Source organism: Halichoerus grypus, chromosome 5 (genome assembly GCF_964656455.1).
Source record: "Halichoerus grypus chromosome 5, mHalGry1.hap1.1, whole genome shotgun sequence".
NCBI lineage: Eukaryota > Metazoa > Chordata > Mammalia > Carnivora > Phocidae > Halichoerus > Halichoerus grypus.
Genome location: NC_135716.1, coordinates 34,931,542 through 34,951,669, shown reverse-complemented (window position 1 = coordinate 34,951,669; position 20,128 = coordinate 34,931,542). Strand labels below are relative to the sequence as shown.

The 20,128-nt window shown below is 37.7% G+C and overlaps 1 protein-coding gene across 7 annotated transcripts in view; it reads right to left on the bottom strand.

The window, feature by feature from the left end:
• Positions 1-20,128, bottom strand: part of NCALD (neurocalcin delta) — a 373,056-nt gene that overhangs the window by 142,358 nt on the left and 210,570 nt on the right. For 3 of the 7 annotated variants that reach the window (XM_078072167.1, XM_078072169.1, XM_078072168.1), the window contains exon 4: positions 7,787-7,867. The exons of the other annotated variants lie outside the window; for them this stretch is intronic. The gene's annotated coding sequence lies outside the window, so the exon portion shown is untranslated. The remainder of the gene's footprint in view (positions 1-7,786; positions 7,868-20,128) is intronic. 7 annotated transcript variants of the gene reach the window in all.

Below are 20,128 nucleotides of genomic sequence, written 5' to 3'. Positions count from 1 at the left end.
TGCCCCTTTCCCCCAGTTACCCAGAATTCCCAGCTACTAAGTAAGTATTAGACAGAAATAGTCTGCAAGAAAATAACCTCTTCAGCAAGATTCTACCAATGGAATTCTGGAACTTTCCATCTCCTTAGACAAGCAATGCTGCCTAAGAGACACTACTGTCAGAGAGCACAATCTGGAGCCAGACTTTCTAAGGTAAGTCTCAACTACACAACTTCCCATTGAAGTGACCTGGGTAAATTCATGTCTTCCTGACTCTATTTGCAATGATTAAGCAAGCTGATATATGGAAAGTGCTTAAAACAGTGCCTCCTTCTGTCACCTTTTGGTTCTGGAGCAGAACATTATAAGCGTTTGCAAGAATCTTCAAATACTTCCCTGGTCAAAACAAGCAAATACCTCAGTTTGTAAAGGAGGGAAAAAAAACTGACTCCAGAAGGCAACCTTAGGATCTGTATTTGCTGTTTTTATATTTCAGAGGAAGTCACTGATCTAGAGAAGCTAGAAATTGCCAAAATTTGAATTCCTATAACATCAAACTGTTACTAATTATGGTTCTGGTCATATGCCATATGTTTCCCAGAAATAACAAATGTTCCATGGAAAAATAAGTGGCTAATAAGGGTGGGAAAAACATATAGTAAATGTCCTTGTTTTTCTTGGCTGTTAACTTTAAAATAATGAAATATTCAATGAAAAGTACTGAACTACAGTGACTTCTTACCACTTCAGAAAGATACCCTTGAACTACTGAAAGTTAGAAATCTATGTTCAAATAGCATCATCAAGTAATTTCTTCTGAATCTCTTACATTTTAAATCTTGAAAAATGTTACTCATGTCCCAGGTGCTTTTCCCAGTAGAAATTACAGTGGTAGATGTTAAATTAACTCCATGTGATTCTCATTTTCAGAAATACAATTTTAGACTGCTGAAGACTTTCAATGTGTCCCCTTGAGCGGCATAAAAGAAAGGCTTTTTAGTTTTGTTTTTGTGGGTTTTTTTTTTCTTCTAGGAATACATTTCTCTCAAACAGTTTCTCAATATTGCTATTTAACAGGCTGTTTTAGACTTCTTTTAAACTCCTTTTATTTTACTTAAGTGAATATGACTGCAGTGAGTTTTTGCAACTATCCAGTGAAAGAAAATTAAATTATTGATCAAGTGATCTTCACTTATAAAGGCCATACCGGCAGTAGGAAGAAGGGGGTATGTTTTATTTCAGTAGCTTTTACACAAAGAGCACTATATTTTAAAATAAATCAGTCTGATATTCTCATTCATTCCTATTTTCTGATATAAGTAAGGCATGATAATCCTGTAGGTGCTAAAAATTGATCAAGATCTGATCCAAGCTACTTTGGAGACAGGTGTTATTATCTATAGCATGTTACTTCTACATGTAATAAGTGTGCTTACTATGTGACAGGCAATGCCAGGGGCTAGAATTATAATGATGAAAAAAGCAGACCCGGGCCCTGTCCTCACGGAGCTTATAGTCTGGTGCAGTGCTGTGGACCAGAACCACCCCATGAACTATTCTTATCAGACTGCAACAGGATAAGTATAGATGTTGCAAGTAATTGTTTAGACATTTTTACAGTAGGGGACATTGCTGCAACATCCAAATGTGTGACCAAGTGGACTCATCTCATTGGATGGAGTATAGATGGGGTATATGCAGAACTTGCATAGTAAGTTTCACATGGAGAGGTCTAAGTACTGGTCATGGACGAGAGGATACATATCGGCATGTGATGGATTGGAAACTAAAAAAAAAAAATCTAGCCCTCCCCATAGATAGTTTGAAAAGCACTAGTGTAGTGTTTTCTAAGCATTATAGGAAAGAAAGAAAGAGGGATGGAAGGGAAGGAAGGAGAGAGGAAGAGAGGGGGAGAGAGACAGAGAGAGACGGAGTTGGGGGGAGAGAAAGGGAGAGAGTTTAATTCCAACTGAGAACATTTGGGAAAGTTCCATGAAAGAAATGATTCTTAAGCATGAATTCGAATTTCAGGGGTTAGAGATCACAGCACGAGAAGAGCTAAGAAGACAAAAGTACAAGGAGATGTTTGTTATGCCGCTCAGGCCACCGTGTTCATTGCTGTCAGAGAGCGATATGGGGACAGGAGCAAACGGAGTTAAGAAGAGGAATCTGAAGAGGTGGGCTGTAGTCAGTTAGTAGAAAGCTTTGAGCACCATGAAAAAGAATTAGAACTTTATTTTTGAGACAGTGGTAGTTTTTAAATATGCCTGAACATGATAGGAAAATAAAAGAAAGCTCTATTTTACAAAATAATACTGGTGTCATTTGAAATATATGCAACATTTTGAGGCAGGAGGCCTTGAGGTAAAGTAAATAACAGTGAAAAAGAATTTTAAAAAATAGTTCCCCCAATGGTGCCGTATATTAGTCACATGTCTAAGTAAATTTATGCAATATTAAGTCTGCCCAGGCACCATAGCATAGTATAACACCCCTTTAGAAGATCTAATCATGCATGATTGAAGTGATTTTCAAATGCCATTGCTTAGCTTAACAGTGACAGAGAGAACATATATTCTTCCCGTTTTCAGAAATTTTGATTAAACCACAGATATTAAGGGGACATTAAACCAATATATTATTGTAAGAACTTATACTAAAATGTCAAGTACCATCACCAAAGGACACAAGAGTGGCGCTTTTTTTCTCTGTTGTTCTTAGCTTCTCATAAAACTAGAATTGCACTCATTAAATGTGCCTCATTTAAGTTTCTATGTGTCACCAAAAGGCTATTAATTCTTGCAACTGACTGAGTTGGAGTCTTTTTAAGATTCCCATAAATGTATCTTTTAATAAAAAATAGGTGAGCCACTAAGTAAGTTTTAAACTTTGAGGGTAAAATTTTATAACATTTTAACAAATAAAACAAGCCTCTCAAAGTGTAGGCACTCTCCCCCCGACCGTAGAAAAATGTATTGCCACGTTAGGATTTCACATGTTTGACTGAGTAAAAATCTAATTAGTTACTCTTCTAACTCTGGTTTCATAATATTATTTTTAATTGTAATGTAAGAACTACAGAATTATAACGATACCATCCTGTTAAACTGAAAGCTATGTATTTAGGATTGGACATGTTTGCAATACAACCATAATACAAAGCTAGAACACAGCACTGGGACTCACTGATTATGATATACTAAAGCAGTGGTTCTCAACCGAGAGTGAGTTTGCCCCTCCCAGGAGGTATTTGCAATACAAGGGATGATTGTCATGACGGCGCATACTGTTGCCACCAGAATGCTACCAAACATTCTCCACTGCATAGGACAGCCCCTTCCTTGCAACAGAATGATCTGGTCCAAAATGTCAACTGTGCTGCACTTGAGAAACCCTGTACTAAAGTATCCCACTAACATTTCCATTATTTTTCTTGGCATACGTGGAAAGAATCCCTTTGATTCATGCAATTCAAATATCAGAAATAAAGAAGTTCCCGAAGACTGAAACAGATAATTATTATGCCTCCCTTGGCTCTAATGAACTAGCCTCTGATTTTTGCAAGCAAGACCTGAAGGTGACTCTCACAGGTGCCCTGGTTTAATTCCATCAATGGTGATACTTTATATGCAGATATGGAAACACTGCCAATCAGGAAATCTTCAAGCAGATCTTCAGAAAAGACAGGCATGACTGAAAACTCAAACAGTGTTCCAGATATGTATGATTTTCTGAATTGTAAGTCACTGATTAAGATGCATCATCAATTAAATAACAGCTTTTGGGAATGTTGCAAAGAAATACCTTTCCTTAAAGGTATACATTGATTTTAAGATGTGTATCTTTTTTAGAGATGGTAAATGGCAAAATCTACAAAGTATATTAAGTGTATAATAAGACATACTAAGCTCTGTGTTAAAACAAATAGACTCTGAAATACTCTCCCTCTTGGATCCTTCTCCATCAATGTTAGCTTCCATTGTTTTCATTTAGGTCTTTTTATTGCTCCCCTCGTCCTCCACCCACCACTCCAAGAAGAGGAGGTAAGGTGCAAGGCGGGCTGTGGTATCACTAGATCCTCAGAAACAAGAATACAAATCTCACAGCTTCCCTCTCTTATGATCCTCTCTTAGAGTTTCTCCAAAGTCTTTAACTGTGAATTAAGTACCATGAAGAACACCTGTGCTAAGCATGGTCTTAGCGCTGCTGGAACATATCACTTTAGTTAACTAAACAAAGAAATCACTACACTTAGATGCAATATAATAAATATTTGAAATTATTTTTTAAATTTCAGCTAAAGACTACCCACATCACTCATGAACAAACAAAAACTTACTATAAGACCTATACATTTCCTTATTGGCATATTATCTGCTTGTTCCACTAGAATTTAGGATCCATATGAACAGGGATTTTGTCTTGTGTGTATTGGCTGAATGAGTGAATGAATGAATGAATGAATGAATATCATCTCCCAAAGAGCACAGTCATTATAAAATCACAAACTTCTTTTATTTTCACACTAGTGATAGAAGACAATAGGACTCATTCTGTTAGAAACTATTCATGTTCACTCGTTCTCTACTAAGTCTTTCATGATCTGCCCCTGCCACCTTTCTAGCTTTCCCTCACATCGTGTCCCTTTTGCTCCCCAGCAACACTGGCCTGGGTTCAGTTCCCAGTAAGTGCTATGTTCCCTGCTACCTTAGGTCCTCCCAGAACACTCTCCTCCATGTTCTGAACCTCTTCAGATTTCTTCAGGGAAGTCTTCCCTGATGACCACTTATCTAAATGTAGTACCTGTATTTTACGGTCTCAGTTTCCCATGTTTGTTTTTTTTCCCATCATAGTAATGATCACATTTGTAAAATGTGTGCAGTTATTTGATGACCATGTCCATCCCATCCCACACCACTCAACTGTAGGCAGAAACCATGCCTGTCTTGTTCCCCATTAATATAGACATCATTTAACACAGTGCCTGTTTTAAAGCAAGTACTGGATACATATTTATTGGATGAATAAATGAATTATGTTTCTAGGAACATTATGTTACCGAATATACAAGTCCAGGATAGACTATATCATTCTCCACTAGGGCTCAAATTGGTAGGTGCTTAATTGACACTTTTTGGTTAATTGGAATCATTTATCTACTGTCATTAAACTATCTGCTCCTAAGTCTACATGACACTAAGTCTACATGTTGCAAAATTGCTAGAAATCGATTGCTCTCTTTCTATTCTTTTTTTCCTACATACTAATAAAAAAGCAGCTTGGTTTATTTTTTTTTTCACTGAATTTATTAGCTATTTTGATATTAAGAACACGGCTGGAAAATGGTTGTCAGGAAATCAATTATTTGGATGATCAGTATTTGCGTCTATTTGAAAACATCTGGAAGCATACTTTAATTATCCCCTAGGTATTTGGTGTCTTGTGTTCTCAGCCTCTGAGATTATCTCTCCTCATTACTGTTCTTGAATTAAAGATACTCTGTTGACACAATAAGTGGTTGTTTTTGTTTTTGTTTTTGATAGAGAAGAATTTATAGGACATTGAAAATAAAGAGTAGTGAGCTCCCGGGCTAAAAGGATTAAAATAATATTTTTTAAGAGGAGAAGGAAAGGGGTCTTTAGTGCAGAAAACTATAGAAAAATATAATTCCATGTAATGTCATGTAACTGAGAAGCTAGTTACATAGGAAGCCTTGGGGAAGATATGGATTTCTTGAGGATCCAGACAAAATGACACTAGCCTAAAGGAGCTAAAGAGAGATACCCAGGTGACAGGAAATCAGAAATAGTTGTAAACCTGGAGTCTATTCATATACTTCACCTTAAAATAGTTTCTTTACATATATCTTTCCTATTTATTGCTATCAGGATCTCTGTCACTAGGTAAGAGTATCTGAAATTCTTGAACAAAATTCCAGAAAGCACAGGAAATGAGGCGGTATTTGCCAACTTCGGCCATCCATTTGGAAAGCCCCAGTTAGGAGGTTTAGTCTGTTACAGAGGTCATCCTCATCCCTGCCATGCCCACTCTTCTCTCAAGACAACAGTCGTTGAGCAGGAAGTGGCTCCTTCACTCCCTCAAGAACTTTCCTGTCAATTTCTCATCCAAATTGTCCTCTTTTGGATCTGGAAGATGCCTTGAATGCGCACCATGAACTCCTGCAGCCTAGCCTCTCTTTGCTCCACATAAACCAGAGATGAAGTAGAGCGTAGCTGGGGCTCACTCACACAGAGAATCTACAGTAAGAACCTGTCCCTGAGATCACGGAAGAGAGACCTGCATGCTTGAGGAGGGGCAGTGATACCAGAAGCTAATAGCAGACATGTTGATTCTCTGCACCTCCATGTCAAGGGGAATAATTGAATCATACTCATGTTTTCCTGTCTTTTGGGCAAGAACACACATTTTCCTATTTAGTTTGATGTCAGAAAGATCCAAGGAACTAAGCAATGGCTACTATCATGTTTATGGTTGTGATGATCCTAAGTACTTCAACCAGATTATCACAAGAAGAAAGAGCCTCTAGGGCTGCCTGATCCCTACCAACTTAAATGCACAATTCTATCTTGGCCTCCAGGAGAAATGTAGTGGGGTTGAGGCTCAGTTCTCAATGATATGAAGAAAAAAAAAATTAGAGCTTGCTTAGCATGACCTCAAATATTTTATTACTGTCCTATGTATCTCATTAAAAGCACTGGCCTATCAGATTTCGAATACAGACTTTTCACTTTCACTTTCTTGTTATATCCAGATAAGCCATGTTGTTCATCTAATACCTAAACCATAGAGACTGAATGGCGATGAAGAAAGTGGGATGAGAAAGAGATGAGTACACTTAAATTTCATTTTACACCAACTTATTTCCCTTCCCTGCAACATCAGGAAAATACAAAATAAGGTTTTGTCCTTACCCACATTTATTTTATTTTTGCCATTTGTTCTTCATTTAAAACTACCTGGTCAAGTAAACATTAGATTAATATTGATGCCTTGTTTACAAATAGCCACAAAAAAGTATAACCAGGGCCTAAGTCATATTATTACCTTGCTTATAAATCTTATCTGGCCCTCATCTGGGGCCATTAGCATATCTTGAAAAATTTCCAAGAACTTCATATACCAGTAGATTTCCCTTCCTGAAAAGCCAATTTCCTAAATAGTCAGTGAGATGGCTTTTGAGACCCACATCAACAAATTAGGAAAGTAATAATGTTCCTATCTTAACAGGAAATCCACTATTGCGGGTGGTGCTGCCCTAATTATACCATAATAGAATTTCAAAAGAATTGTTTCTGAATTAAAAAAAAAATCCCATCTACTTGCTGCACAATATCCTCTTCAATTTTCCATACCAAAAGAGTAGGTTTAGAAAGGAAGGAAGGGCACATACATACTGCTTTTTTTTTTTTCCAGGAAGAAAGTCAGGTTTTTACTTCGTGATCATGTCTCCTGTTTGTTTTTTTTTAAAGTAAATTTCTTACACTTAAATAAGGTTTCCATTCAATGAGTCACCACAGAAGAGAATAGATTTTTTAAAAAACGAGAATGTACCATAATTTTCTTGTCAGTAACATACAAATTCATCAAGAGTTAAAGTAGAAATAGATACCTTGTGACCAAGGTTTCATGGCAGATTAATAAGCTAGCATTTGTTATTTGCCAGATAGCAAACATATAAACACACAATAACCTAACTGAGATGCAACATTTTTGCATTCTGAATCATAACTTAATAATAATCACAATTTAAAACCCAGACATTCAAGAGGTTAAAAAGGGAACTCACAATATGCAGTCAGGCAGCGCCCCGGATCACAGAACCTTCCACGGTATAACGACAGATTTTATCACCAGCAGCTCTATGGCCCTGCAACCGAGATCTCTCATAATTAATGAATATTTTACTTGAACATTTGACAGCTCAGTAAGCAGTTTATGTAAGGCCGTTACTTTTATTTCTTCTGTAGTTGCCTTTGCAAACAGGAAACAGGAAACACACCTACAAGAACACTGACATATCTCAGCCTAATTGGTCTTTGGCTCAAAGTACCCAGGAGCGAGTCTAGTATTACAGGGTTGATAAGTACAGTCCCCAAAAGAACGGGACTCAGGTCCTAACATTTCACAGTTTAAAATCCTCTGGATAGATGCTATGCAGGCCATTTATTACAGAGAGAAACAGGCCTTTTTAGTAACATTCAGGCCTTATGGCCTTAATCCTGGAAGAACTATAAACCTCAGAATAAACTCATATATATACATATATATGTATGAATACATATTATATATAATATACATAAACACATGTGTGTATATATACATAAATATATACTATATTAAGTAATATATATTATTTTAAAATATATACCTATATAAGCAATGTATTATTTAAAATAACATATATATTTTTTCCTGGAACATATCTGGAAACTATCATTCAGGAATCTTTTGGCTACAAATAACAGAAACCCCAACTCAAACTCTCTTATTCAAATAAATAACAAAACAAGGGAATATTTTGGTTCGTTGAGCTGGGGAAAAAAATGTCCAGATGTAGGGCTGGTTTTGGGAAAACAGAGGTTCACTACATCATTTGCTTCTCTGCAATTCCCTTGGCACAGGTATTCTCTGCAGATTGATTTCGACTTCAGGCTGCCTCCCCTTGGTGCAAAAAATACTCGCTGTAGCAGTTCAGGACTACATATGTATCTTCCAAGAAGATAGTGTTAGCACTCTGGCAGTCAGGTTCTGAGGTCACTCAGATTGCCCATCACTGAATCAGTCACTATACTTTGCTGAATCGCTTTAAACTAATCAAGGCTTATCCCTGGAGGTGAGGGTAGGATCTTTCCAAAGAAAAATCACACAGAAGGTCACTCAGGATACTGAAAGGAAGGGAAAAGAGATGATAGTACAGAAAATCAACACATGTCCACCACAGCGTCTGACAATCATCTGAAGATAGGCATTTGAGGATGCATATTCATAAATACACAAGTTCTTGCACTATTTAAAGATGTCAGCAAGAGAATGAGCTGAGGTTCAAGAGATACTGATTACCCAAATCTTTACATTCAGTTGGACTTTCTGTTAACATTGGATTTGCTCTCTGAGAAAATAGGTCAGAATATTTCCACTGGGGGCACCTGGGTGGCTCAGTCGGTTAAGCCTCTGCCTTCAGCTCAGATCATGATCACAGGGTCCTGGGATCGAGCCCTGCATTGGGCTCCCTGCTCGGTGGGGAGCCTGCTTCTCCCTCTCCCTCTGCCCCTCCTCCCTACTTGTGTTCTCTCTCTCTTTCTCCCACTCTCAAATAAAGAAATTAATTAAATAAATCTTTTTTAAAAAGAGACGATTTCCACTGTGTTTATGAAATACATTTTATAGTGTATGAAGTGCCCTTGCATTTGATCTTCCATTTTGACATCCAAACAACCCTGCGGGGTGGGGGTGGGGGGCAGTGAGGGGACAGGCATTCCCACTGGAAGCTTAGAGGGTGGGGCAGACACTGCTGGTTACCTATCCAATCCCCAGTCTACTTTTTTTCCTTATGGAACCTTGATTTTGTTCAGGGCAGCAATTTGCCCTGTAAAAACTACAGCTGAGGATGGGCAGGTGAAATAGTTTGGGCCCTGGCCATGTAACCTTAAGTAACTACATAGGGCTCCTGGAAAAGCTCTTTAAAAGAGCTCTCCACTCTCCACACTTTTTGATCTTTGCCCTTCCTCTTCTTCATGCCTGAAACATTGATACAATGCCAGAGATAAAGACGTATCTTGCAGTCATGAAGTGACAAGCACAAAGACAAAAGCCACATGCCATGAAGACTCAACTGAAAAAAAGGAGCCACGACACTGGGCCTGGTTTGCCTGCTCCCAGGCTGTTACATGAGGAAAAAGAAAAAGAAAAAAAGCCCTCTATTTGGCTAAGCTACTGTAGAAGGATTCTTGTTACATGCAGCTGAACATACTTTGGATACAAGGAGGTTTCGCAACCACGTAATGACAGATCAAGGCTTAATTCCGGGGCTCTTGACTCCTTGTCCTGTGATATTTCCAATAAACTGCAGTGCCTCTCCAAAAGCAGAATCTGTCCTCTGCATACCATACAAACAGGCATTTTAAATTTATGCTTTCTTTCTCAACAAATAGCTTATTTAAATGATCTGAGTCATAGTTCAAATGGTGAGAAGAGATTCATTGCTTTTGTTTTTGGTTTCTTTAGCTTTTTAACATGTGACACTCAAGCACTTGTGGAACTGCTAAGACACGAATGCCTTGGGTACCATAAAGGAAGCCCATCATTCGACCAAAATTTCTTTCAAAGCTGCCTAAGGAAGAATTGGCCATCTTCCCAAATCTTGCCATGGCTGACATTTCTTCCTGGACCTTCTCATTCACTCAGGTATTAAAAAACCAAAGAGGAGTTTTGGTGTCTGGGTCCACACATAAGGAGCTTGGAAATCACCACTCTGTTCTAACAACAGGTAGAATCCAATAACTCTTCTTGGATCTGTAAGAGAGGGAAGGACACAGGGCAAACCACTGCCCCAAGATTGGAAAGAGGAGCAGAGGAAGACAGGGAGTCTTGGCTTCCCTGAGCAGGGACTAACCAGCAGAAACTGCCATAGGAAGCAGTGTGAATTGTCATTTATGAATTGCTGCAATCTCTGTGGAGACAACTGAAGCGCTAGGGGGACCCAGTCAATAAAAAAGGGGGGCCCTCACGATACTATGAGAATTACTTCCAGGACATCTATCAGATTCCCATAGTCAATATCAGAGAAAAACCTCCTCCAGCTTCCAGAATGCAAAGGGACAAAGGAACCATTTTGAAATACGCCAGAGCACTCTATTCTTAACAAGGCCTGCCCCCAGAGTAAATTGGTTAACTAGAGCTTAACCCACCGGAGCGTTATGAAAACCTAACTGACCTGGAGAAGGGAAATACTGGATCCAGTCTCCTCTAGCCTTCCACTGTGGGAGAAGGGAAATACTCAACTGCAGCCCATGGTAGCCATCCTAAGAAAAGGGGGAGAAAAAAACTAGAACACTGTGAAGGTCTCAGTCCAGAGACACAGGCTCCCTAAAAGACTGAGACCTAATCATAGGATGTGCAGAGCACTTCCTCTCCCTGAAAACCCGACCACCACACTACTAAAGATCTATTTATAGCAGTTCCTATCACCTGGTACATCGTGTCTGGCTATCAGGAAAAAATTACAAGGCATACCAAGAGGAAAAAAAAAATCACAATTTGAAGACACAGAACAAGCATCAGTATGAGTCAAGGCCGGGAAGATGGAATTAAAAGACAACAGAGCCCTCACAAAGGTTGGAATAATTCACTGAGCCAAATGTCAAGGAGCAGCCATACCCAAAGATCAATTCCAGAGGGATTAAGGGCTCAGTTGTGAAAAAGCAAAATGTTAAAACTTGTAGAAGAAAACATGGGAGACCATATTTTGGATCTCCAAATGGGAAAGGAGTTCTTAAGGCACAAAAGTGCTAATCGCAGAAGGAAAGACTGATAAAATTGCCCTATTATAATATTAAGATCTTTGTTCATAAAAATGTATAATAAAGAGAGCAGAAGACATGCCAACATCTGAGACAAGTTTGCAACAAGTAAAATCAACAAAAGACCAGTATTCAGATTATATAAAGATATGTTACAAATCAGAAAGAAAAAGACAACACAATAAAAAAAAATGAGCAACAGATATGACACATTGTCACAGAGGAGAAAAACAAAAATGGTAAATGTACATATAAAAAGATGAGCAAGCTCATTTGTAATCAGGAAAATGCAAATTAAACTGATGGGAGTAGAAGTTGATAGAAGCACTTGCACACAATTTAACCTTAACTCATGAAGCTGAATGTTTATATGCACTCCAACTGAGTAAACCCACTCTCACGTATATTCTCTAGGGAAATTCTTATATATTGGCCCTGGAAGACATGCACAAAATGTTTATAACAGCTTTCTTAAAAACAACAAAAAGCAATATTTAACACAAATGTCCATCAATCAGTAAGCATTTAAATAAACTGAGTTATATACATACAATAAAATATTAGACAACAAGGACAATCAATAAATCCGAGCTACAGGCAACAACTTGGGTGAACCTTAACAGCATAATGAATGAAAAAAAGCAAGAATGAGGTAACTACCTACAGATAATGACTTTTTTTTTTATAAACAAGAGCCAAGAATAGCAAATACGAACAATATTTTTGTTTAGATAAGCCCATATGTGATACATTTTTTTACAGTTACATATCATTTTGTCACATGTGAAGATTTGTGTAACCAGTACTGCAGTCAAGACACAGAACTATTTATCACCACACAGAATTCCATCCTACTACCATTTTACAGGCACACCCATCCCCTCTGCTCCCATCCCTTATCCCTGGAAACCACTACTCTGTTCTCCATCTTTATAATTTTGTTATTTCTAGAACGTCAATAAGTGGAATCATATAATATATGTGACCTTTTGATATGTGACCTTTTGATATTCAGAGGTCATATAATATGTGGCCTCTTGATATTGTCCTTTTGATATATGACCTTTTGATATTTGGCGGTCATATAATATGTGATCTTTGATTTTTTTTTAACTGAGCATAATGTCCTTGAGATCCAAGGCATTGCTTGCACCCACGTGGTTGCCTGTATCAGTAGTTTGCTCCCTTTTATGGCTGAATAGTATCTCATGGTTTGGATGTACCATGGTTCATTTAACAACCCACCTACTGTCGGGCATGTTGGTTGTTTTTGGGTTTTGGCTTATTGCAAATAAAGCTGTTAGGGAAAACTGTCTATAGGTTTTTGTGTGGATGTAAGTTATTTCTCTGGGATAAATGCCCAGGATAGTGATTGCTGGGTCAGATGATTCAGTTTATGTTTAGTTTTTAAGAAACTACCAAGCTATTTTCCAGAGTGGTTGTACCGTTTTAACCACCAGCAATGTATAAGAGATTCAGTTTTGCCACATCTTTGCTAGTATTTGGCATTATCACTATTTATTCCAGGCTGTTCTAATAGATGGGTAGTGGTATCTCATTATGGTATTCCTTTGCATTTCCCTAGTAGCTAGTAATGTTGAACACCTTTTTATGTGCATGTCTCCATCTATACATCCTCTTCAGTGAAATGCTTCTATCTTTTGTCCATTCTCTAATAGAACTGTTTCTTTTTTAACTGTTAAGTTTTGAGTTCTTTATGCAGTGTAGGTATAAATTCTTTGTCAGGTACATGTTTTGTAAACATTTTTTCTTAGACTATAGCTTGTCTTTTCCCATTTGTTGGTATATCCTTTCAAATTAATGTTTTCATGTTCTTTGGGTAAATATCCAGTAGTGATTACTGGATCACAGGGGAGTTCTATTTTTAACTTTTTGAGGAAACTCCATGCTGTTTTCCACAGTTGCCACACCAGTTTGCACTCCCACCAACAGAGCATAAGACGAGTTCCCTTTTCTCCACATCCTTGCTCACACTTGTTTCTTGTGTTTTTGATTTTAGCCATTCTGACAGGTGTGAGGTGATATCTCATTGTAGTTTTGATTTGCATTTCCCTGATGATGAGTGATGTTCAGCATCTTTTCACATGTCTGTTGGCCATCTCTTTGTCTCCTTTTCATATAAATTTTTGGAGTAATCTTATCTATATCTACAAAAATATTTTCTGGAATTTTTTTCCTTTTCTAAATTTTTAAAAGAATTTCATTAAACCTAAATATCAATTTGGGGAAATTGACATCTCTACTATGTTGAATCTTCCAATCTATGAACATAGTATGGCTCTCCATTTATTTAATGTTCTTTGATTTCTTTCATCAGCATTTTGTAGTTTTCAGCATACAAATCCTATACATGTTATGTTAGATTTATGCTTAGGTATTTTATGTTTTTGAGCTATTATAAATGATATTGTATATTTAATTTCAATACCCATGTATACACTGCTGGTATATAGAAATACAATTGATTTTCTATGCTTATTTTACATCTTGCAACTTAGCTGAACTCACTTATTAGTTCTAGTTTTTTGTAGATTCCATTGGATGTTTTTCATGCCATCTGCAAATAGAAGCAATTTTATTTCTTCCTTTTGGATCTATATGCCTTTATTTTCTCTTCTTACTTTATTGTACTGTGTAGAACTTCCAGTATGTTAAATAGGAGTAATGAGAAAGGACATCCTTGTCTTGCTCCTGATATTGTGGGGAAAGGATTCAGTCTTTCACTATTAAGTATGCTGTTGGCTGCAAGTGTTTGATAGATATTCTTAAATCAATTTTAAGAAGCTCCCCTCTATTCCTATTTTTCTGAGAGGTTTTTTTTTTTAAGCATGAATTACTGAATTTTGTTGAATAATTTTTCTGCTTCGATTAGCGTAAGTGTGATTTTTTCTTTAGACTGTTTACATGGTGGATTATACTGATTGATTTTCAAATATTTTTTAAAGATTTATTTATTTATTTATTTGACAGAGAGTGAGAGAGAGAGAGCACAAGCAAGGGGAATAGCAGGCAAAGAGAGAGGGAGAAGCAGGCTCTCTGCGGAGCAGGGAGCCCGACATGGGCCTTGCCTTGATCCCAGGACCCTGGGATCATGACCTGGGCTGAAGGCAGATGCTTAACCAACTGAGCCATCCTGGCACCCTGATTTTCAAATGTTGAATGAGCCTTGCATCCCTAGAATAAATTCCACCTGGTCAGGGTATATAATTATTTGCATATATTGCTAAATGCTATTTGCTAATATTTTGTTAAGGAATTTTGCATTTATCTTCATGAGAGCCATTAGTCTCTAGTTTTCTTATGTTGTACTGTCTTTTTCTAGTTGTGGTATCAGAGTAGCTTCATAAAATGAATTGGTAAGTGTTCCTCTTCTATTTTCTGGAAGAGACTCATAGGATTGATGTAATTCTTCTTTAAATATTTGGTAGAATTTTCCAGTGAAACCAACTGGGTCTGGAATTTTCTGTTTTGGAAGTTTCTAATTGCTAATTAAGTTTTCTTAGTTATAAGGCTCTTCAAATTATCTATCTTTAATTGTGTGGGTTGTGGTAGTTGTGCTTTTTGGGAAACTGATCCATTTTATGTAAGTCATGAAATTTATATGTGTAGAGTTGAAGTATTCCTTTACTATTCTTTTGATGTCTGCAGTTCTGTAGTGATGGTAAGTCTTTTTGATTCCAGATACTGGTAGTTTGTGTCTTCTCACAAAGAAGTGTGTGTTGGAGGCTTATCAGTTTTGTTGATCTTTTCAAGGAATTGGTTTTGGGTTTAATCTATTCTCTCTACTATCTTTCTTTTTTCAATTTTATTGAGTTCTCTTTATTATTACTTCCTTATGCTTGATTTAGGTTCATTTGCTTTTTTTTTTAAACATTTTAAAAAAAAATTTTATTTATTTATTTGACAGAGAGAGTGAGAGAGCACAAGCAGGGGGAGCAGGAGAAGGAGAGGGAGAAGCAGGCTCCCTGCTGAGCAGGGAGCCCGATGCGGGACTCAATCCCAGGACCCTGGGATCATGACCTGAGCCAAAGGCAGATGCTTAATGATCTGAGCCATCCAGGCACCCATTTGCTCTTCTTTACAAGTTGTTTTATAAAACTAGTTTCTGGGGATGGGAATTTTTATTATTAACTTATAAACTATAATTAAGAGACTTTTCCTCTTTTCTAACATATTCAGTGCTATAAAATTCCCTCCAGAACTGCTTTAGCTGAACCTCACAAATTTTGATACATTGTATTTTCGTTTTCATTTACTTCAATGTACTTTAAAAAATTCCCTTGTAATTCTCTTTGACCCACAGATGGTTTTAGAAGTTTGTTGTTTCAGTTCCAAGTGTTTAGAGATTTTCCTGTCATTCTTCCATTTTTGATTTCTAGTTTGATTCCATTATAGTCAGAGAATATATTCTGTATGATTTTGATTCTTTTAAGTTTGTTGAGGTTTGTTTTATGGCTTATGGCCTAGGCTGGCATATATTTTGTGGTGCTTGAAAAGAATGTCTTTTCTGCTGTTGCTGGGTGGATTCTATAAATGTAAATTAGATCTGGTTGACTGATAGTGTTGCTGTGTTCTCTGTACTTGCTGGTTTTCTGTCAGTTGTTCTATGAATTGTTAAAAGAAATGTGCTGAGATTTCCAACTCTAATTATGGACTTGTCAATTCCTTCAGATTTATCAGTTTTTGTTTCACATATTTTGTTCTATTGTTTAGTACATATTTAGGATATGCATGCAAAATATTATGCTTGCTATGTCTTTTTGGTGGATTGACCCTTTTATCATTACATAATGTCCCTCTGTTCTTGATCATTTTCTTTGTTCAGAAGTCTTTATCTGATCTTAATATAGCCGCTCCTGCTTTCTTCCGATTAATGTTTGCATGATATATCTTTTTCTTTTTACTTTCACCCTCCTATATTGTTGTATTTGACAGTAGTTTCTTATAGACAGCATATAGTTGGGTCATTTTTTTTTTTTTAAGTAAACTCTACACCCAATGTGGGGCTTGAACTCATAAGAGTCGCATGCTCTACAAATTAAGTCAGCCAGGTGCCTCTATTTGGATCATTTTTTAAAAATCTATCATGTCAATCTCTGTCTTATAATTTGTATACTTAGGCCATTTACACTTAATGTAATTATTGACATGCTTGGGTTATAATCTGCCATTTTATTTTTTGTTTCCTATGTTCTTCATTTTCTCTTTCCTTATTTTCATTTTCCAGCCTTATTGTGAATACTTGAACATTTTTTAGAATTCAATTTTTATTTATCTGTAGTTTTTTTAGTATATCTCTTTGTATAGCTTTTTAATGGTTGCTCTTGATATTCCCTTAAATATGCATAACTTGTCAGAGTCTATTGTTTTCAATGTTATATCAGTTCAGTTAGAATCCTTACCTCCCTTTACATCCTTTTACTCTTCCTCATTCATAAAATAACTTTCTTAAATATTTCCTCTATGTACATTGAAAGTCACATCAGACAGTGTTACAGTTTTTGCTTCAATCATCTAATTTAGAAAACTTAAAAGAAGGAAATCTTATGTATTTATCCCTATTTTTACTCTTTGTTTTATTCTTTTCTCCATACTGATGTTCCATCTTCTATCACTTCCTTTTTTTTTTTAAAGATTTTATTTATTTATTTGACAGAGAGAGAGATAGCGAGAGCAGGAACACAAGCAGAGTGAGTGGGAGAGGGAGAAGCAGGCTTCCTGCCGAGCAGGAAGCCCAATGTGGGACTCGATCCCAGGACCCTGGGATCATGACCTGAGCCGAAGGCAGACGCTTAACAACTGAGCCACCCAGGCGCCCTATCACTTCCTTTTTGTTTAGAGAAATTCCTTTAGCTATTTTTTTAAGATGAGCCTGCTGGTGACATATTTCTAGGTATTCCTTCAGCTGAAAATGTCTTGATTTCCCCTTCATTTCTGAAGGATGTTTTCACTGTTTGGGTTGACAGTTCTTTTCTTACAACATTTGAAAATTTTCTGCCACTTACTTCTGGCCTCCATAGTTTTTGATGGGAAATCCACTGTCATTCTAATTGTTTTCCCCTTATAGATAAGGTCTCATTTCTCTCTTGCTGCTTTAAGACATTTTCTTTGAGTCTGACTGAGATGTGTCTTAGTGTGGATTTTTGGGGGTTAATCCTGTTTGGGGTATTCTAATCCACTTCTTGATACTTCTGTTTCTTTTGCCAAACTTGAAAACTTTCAGCAATTGTTTCTTCAAATACTTTTTTAGCATTGTCCTCCTCTTTCTCTCTTTCCAGGATGCTGATGATACATATGCTATACAGTTTTTACATTCCCTTGGGTCCCTAAGGCCCTGTCTTTTTTTTTTCCTCCCCCATTTTCAGTCTATTTTCTCTCTTGTTCAGATTGGGTAATTTCTATTATTTAATCTATAAGTTCACTGATTCTTTCCTCTGTTTCTTCCATTCCACTGCTGAGCCCATGCATTAAATATTTTTCACTTCATTTATTATATTTTTCAATTTCTAGGAAGCTGAAAAAGACAATAAAATTTTAAAAGAACACAAAAATCAAGCCAAAACATTTTTTTGAAGTTGCAAAAGGAAACAACTCTTTACTGATTCCTACGAAATGAATACATTGATGGATAGACAAGAGGTCCAATGTCCATGCAGATTGATAAGGTCTTGCTTCCATTCAACTGGGGGTTCCTCTCCAGAGCAATGTGGCTGTTTTTGGGCATAACTGACTCCCAGAGACAGGGCAGGCAGTTGAGGCAGGAACAAGTGATGTTTTAGTATTAAGCTGTAACATACTACAGTGCTATGGTGATACAGAGCTTTCTTCCTTTGGCCTTTTTAATCCTAACTCCACCCCTTCTTATATTAACCCTTCAGCTCCCTCAGATCCTTTACTCTTTGCATGGATTTTACCTTTTTCTCTTCTCTGGCATCCTTCTTGTTTACCTGGTCTCCAACCCTTTTTGTGTGGATTATGACATTTTGTGCATGTGTTGATCCCCTGACCCAGCTCCTTGACTAGGGCTCTTGACCTGGCTAAACACCACATACACATTTTCATGGGTTCACTTCACCAATGCTTATGTTGTTCTCCAAAGCTAATGGAATACAGATCTTTCTTCTTTTCAAGGTGGGGGTGGGGGAGATTGATTTTCAAGGCCCATAGCCTCCTCTCTCTAGAGGAGGTTTCAATGAGATCACCAGATGCTTCTTGTACATGCTCCTTTCATCCCAAGCCCAGCACGTGGAGGCAGGAAGAGAAATGGGTGGGAGGACAAATTAACACTGAAAAGCTTGATAAATACTAACAGCAAATACTAAAAATAACTAGGCAGAAGTAGTCTACTTTTAGGAATTTCATTTGTGCCTTTGTGTTGGGGGTGAGGAGGAGGGAGAGAAAGAGGGCTGTGGAAAGGGGGCTGGAAATGTTAATGTTCTCTGGAGGTGGAGGCACTAAGAGTTTCCCCAGGCAGACAGCACCACCCCATCCCCTCCCTGAAATAACTCTTTCTCAGCTTTCTCAGGCTTCCACAGTTCTGCAAATGGCTCCCTCCTTGTGCTGCAAATGGCATGCCTGTTCTTGACAGCAGAGAGGAAAAGCAGCTAAGAGGTTACAGGCTGCTTTGCTCCTCAACTTCACGCTCTCCCAACTGTAGAATAGTCTGGCCATCTTTTGACCTCAGCTTCCAGAGAGTATAGGGTGGTTGGGATCAGTGCGTGTCACCTGTATGTCTCTGAGTCCCTGGTATGCTGGGTGTGACATGGCAAAGATATTAACCCCACATAACACAATCCACATGGTGGATATAGGATCTCACAGAGTAGGAACTCCACATGTTCCCCAAAAATGGCTTTTGCTGCTGGGTGCTCCTATGGGCCCCTTCTAGGACTGGGGACATGAATAAATGGCCCTGATCCTTTCATGGCCAGAGTCTCTTGGTCTAATAAAATGGATAAGAGTGAGTCTGTTCAATTCTGTTTCTGTCATTTTCCCTTCCTTGGTGAGCAATTTGATTACGTTATGAACTGATATGGAACACTAGAGCTGGAGGAAGATACAACATGAGGAACATAAATGGTTCCCACTTAGATGAATTATATGCACTTTTGGGCTCTGCATCATATCTGTCCCATGCAATTAGCAAACAGGGAGTATCTTGAGCCTGAGTCTGCCCCTCCTGTTCCCCTAATCCCTCCTCCATAACATGTACTCTCAATAGCACAGTCAGACAGCAAAAATAAATAAAAGCCTTCCTTCTTCTTATCTACTCTCAAAATCTCCACGTCTTTATCTCCCCCTCCTTCTTTCATGACTTGGATGAGGAGGGAGCATCCTCCATGCAAAGGTTAATCCCTCCATTTATGTCCTGATTCTCCCTTCCAGCATCATCCACAGCTTACCCCATCCCTTAATCCCATCACCCCTCTTACATCTTCTGGATGCCACTACCTTGGGCTCCTCAGAGACTGGAAAACAGCCTTGGTCTCTCTAATCCTGAAAACCTGCCTTCTATTTTGTTTTTCTTTACCATCTCATATCTCCCTTCTGTTCTCCATCACAATTGCTAAAAGAGTGATCTACACGGA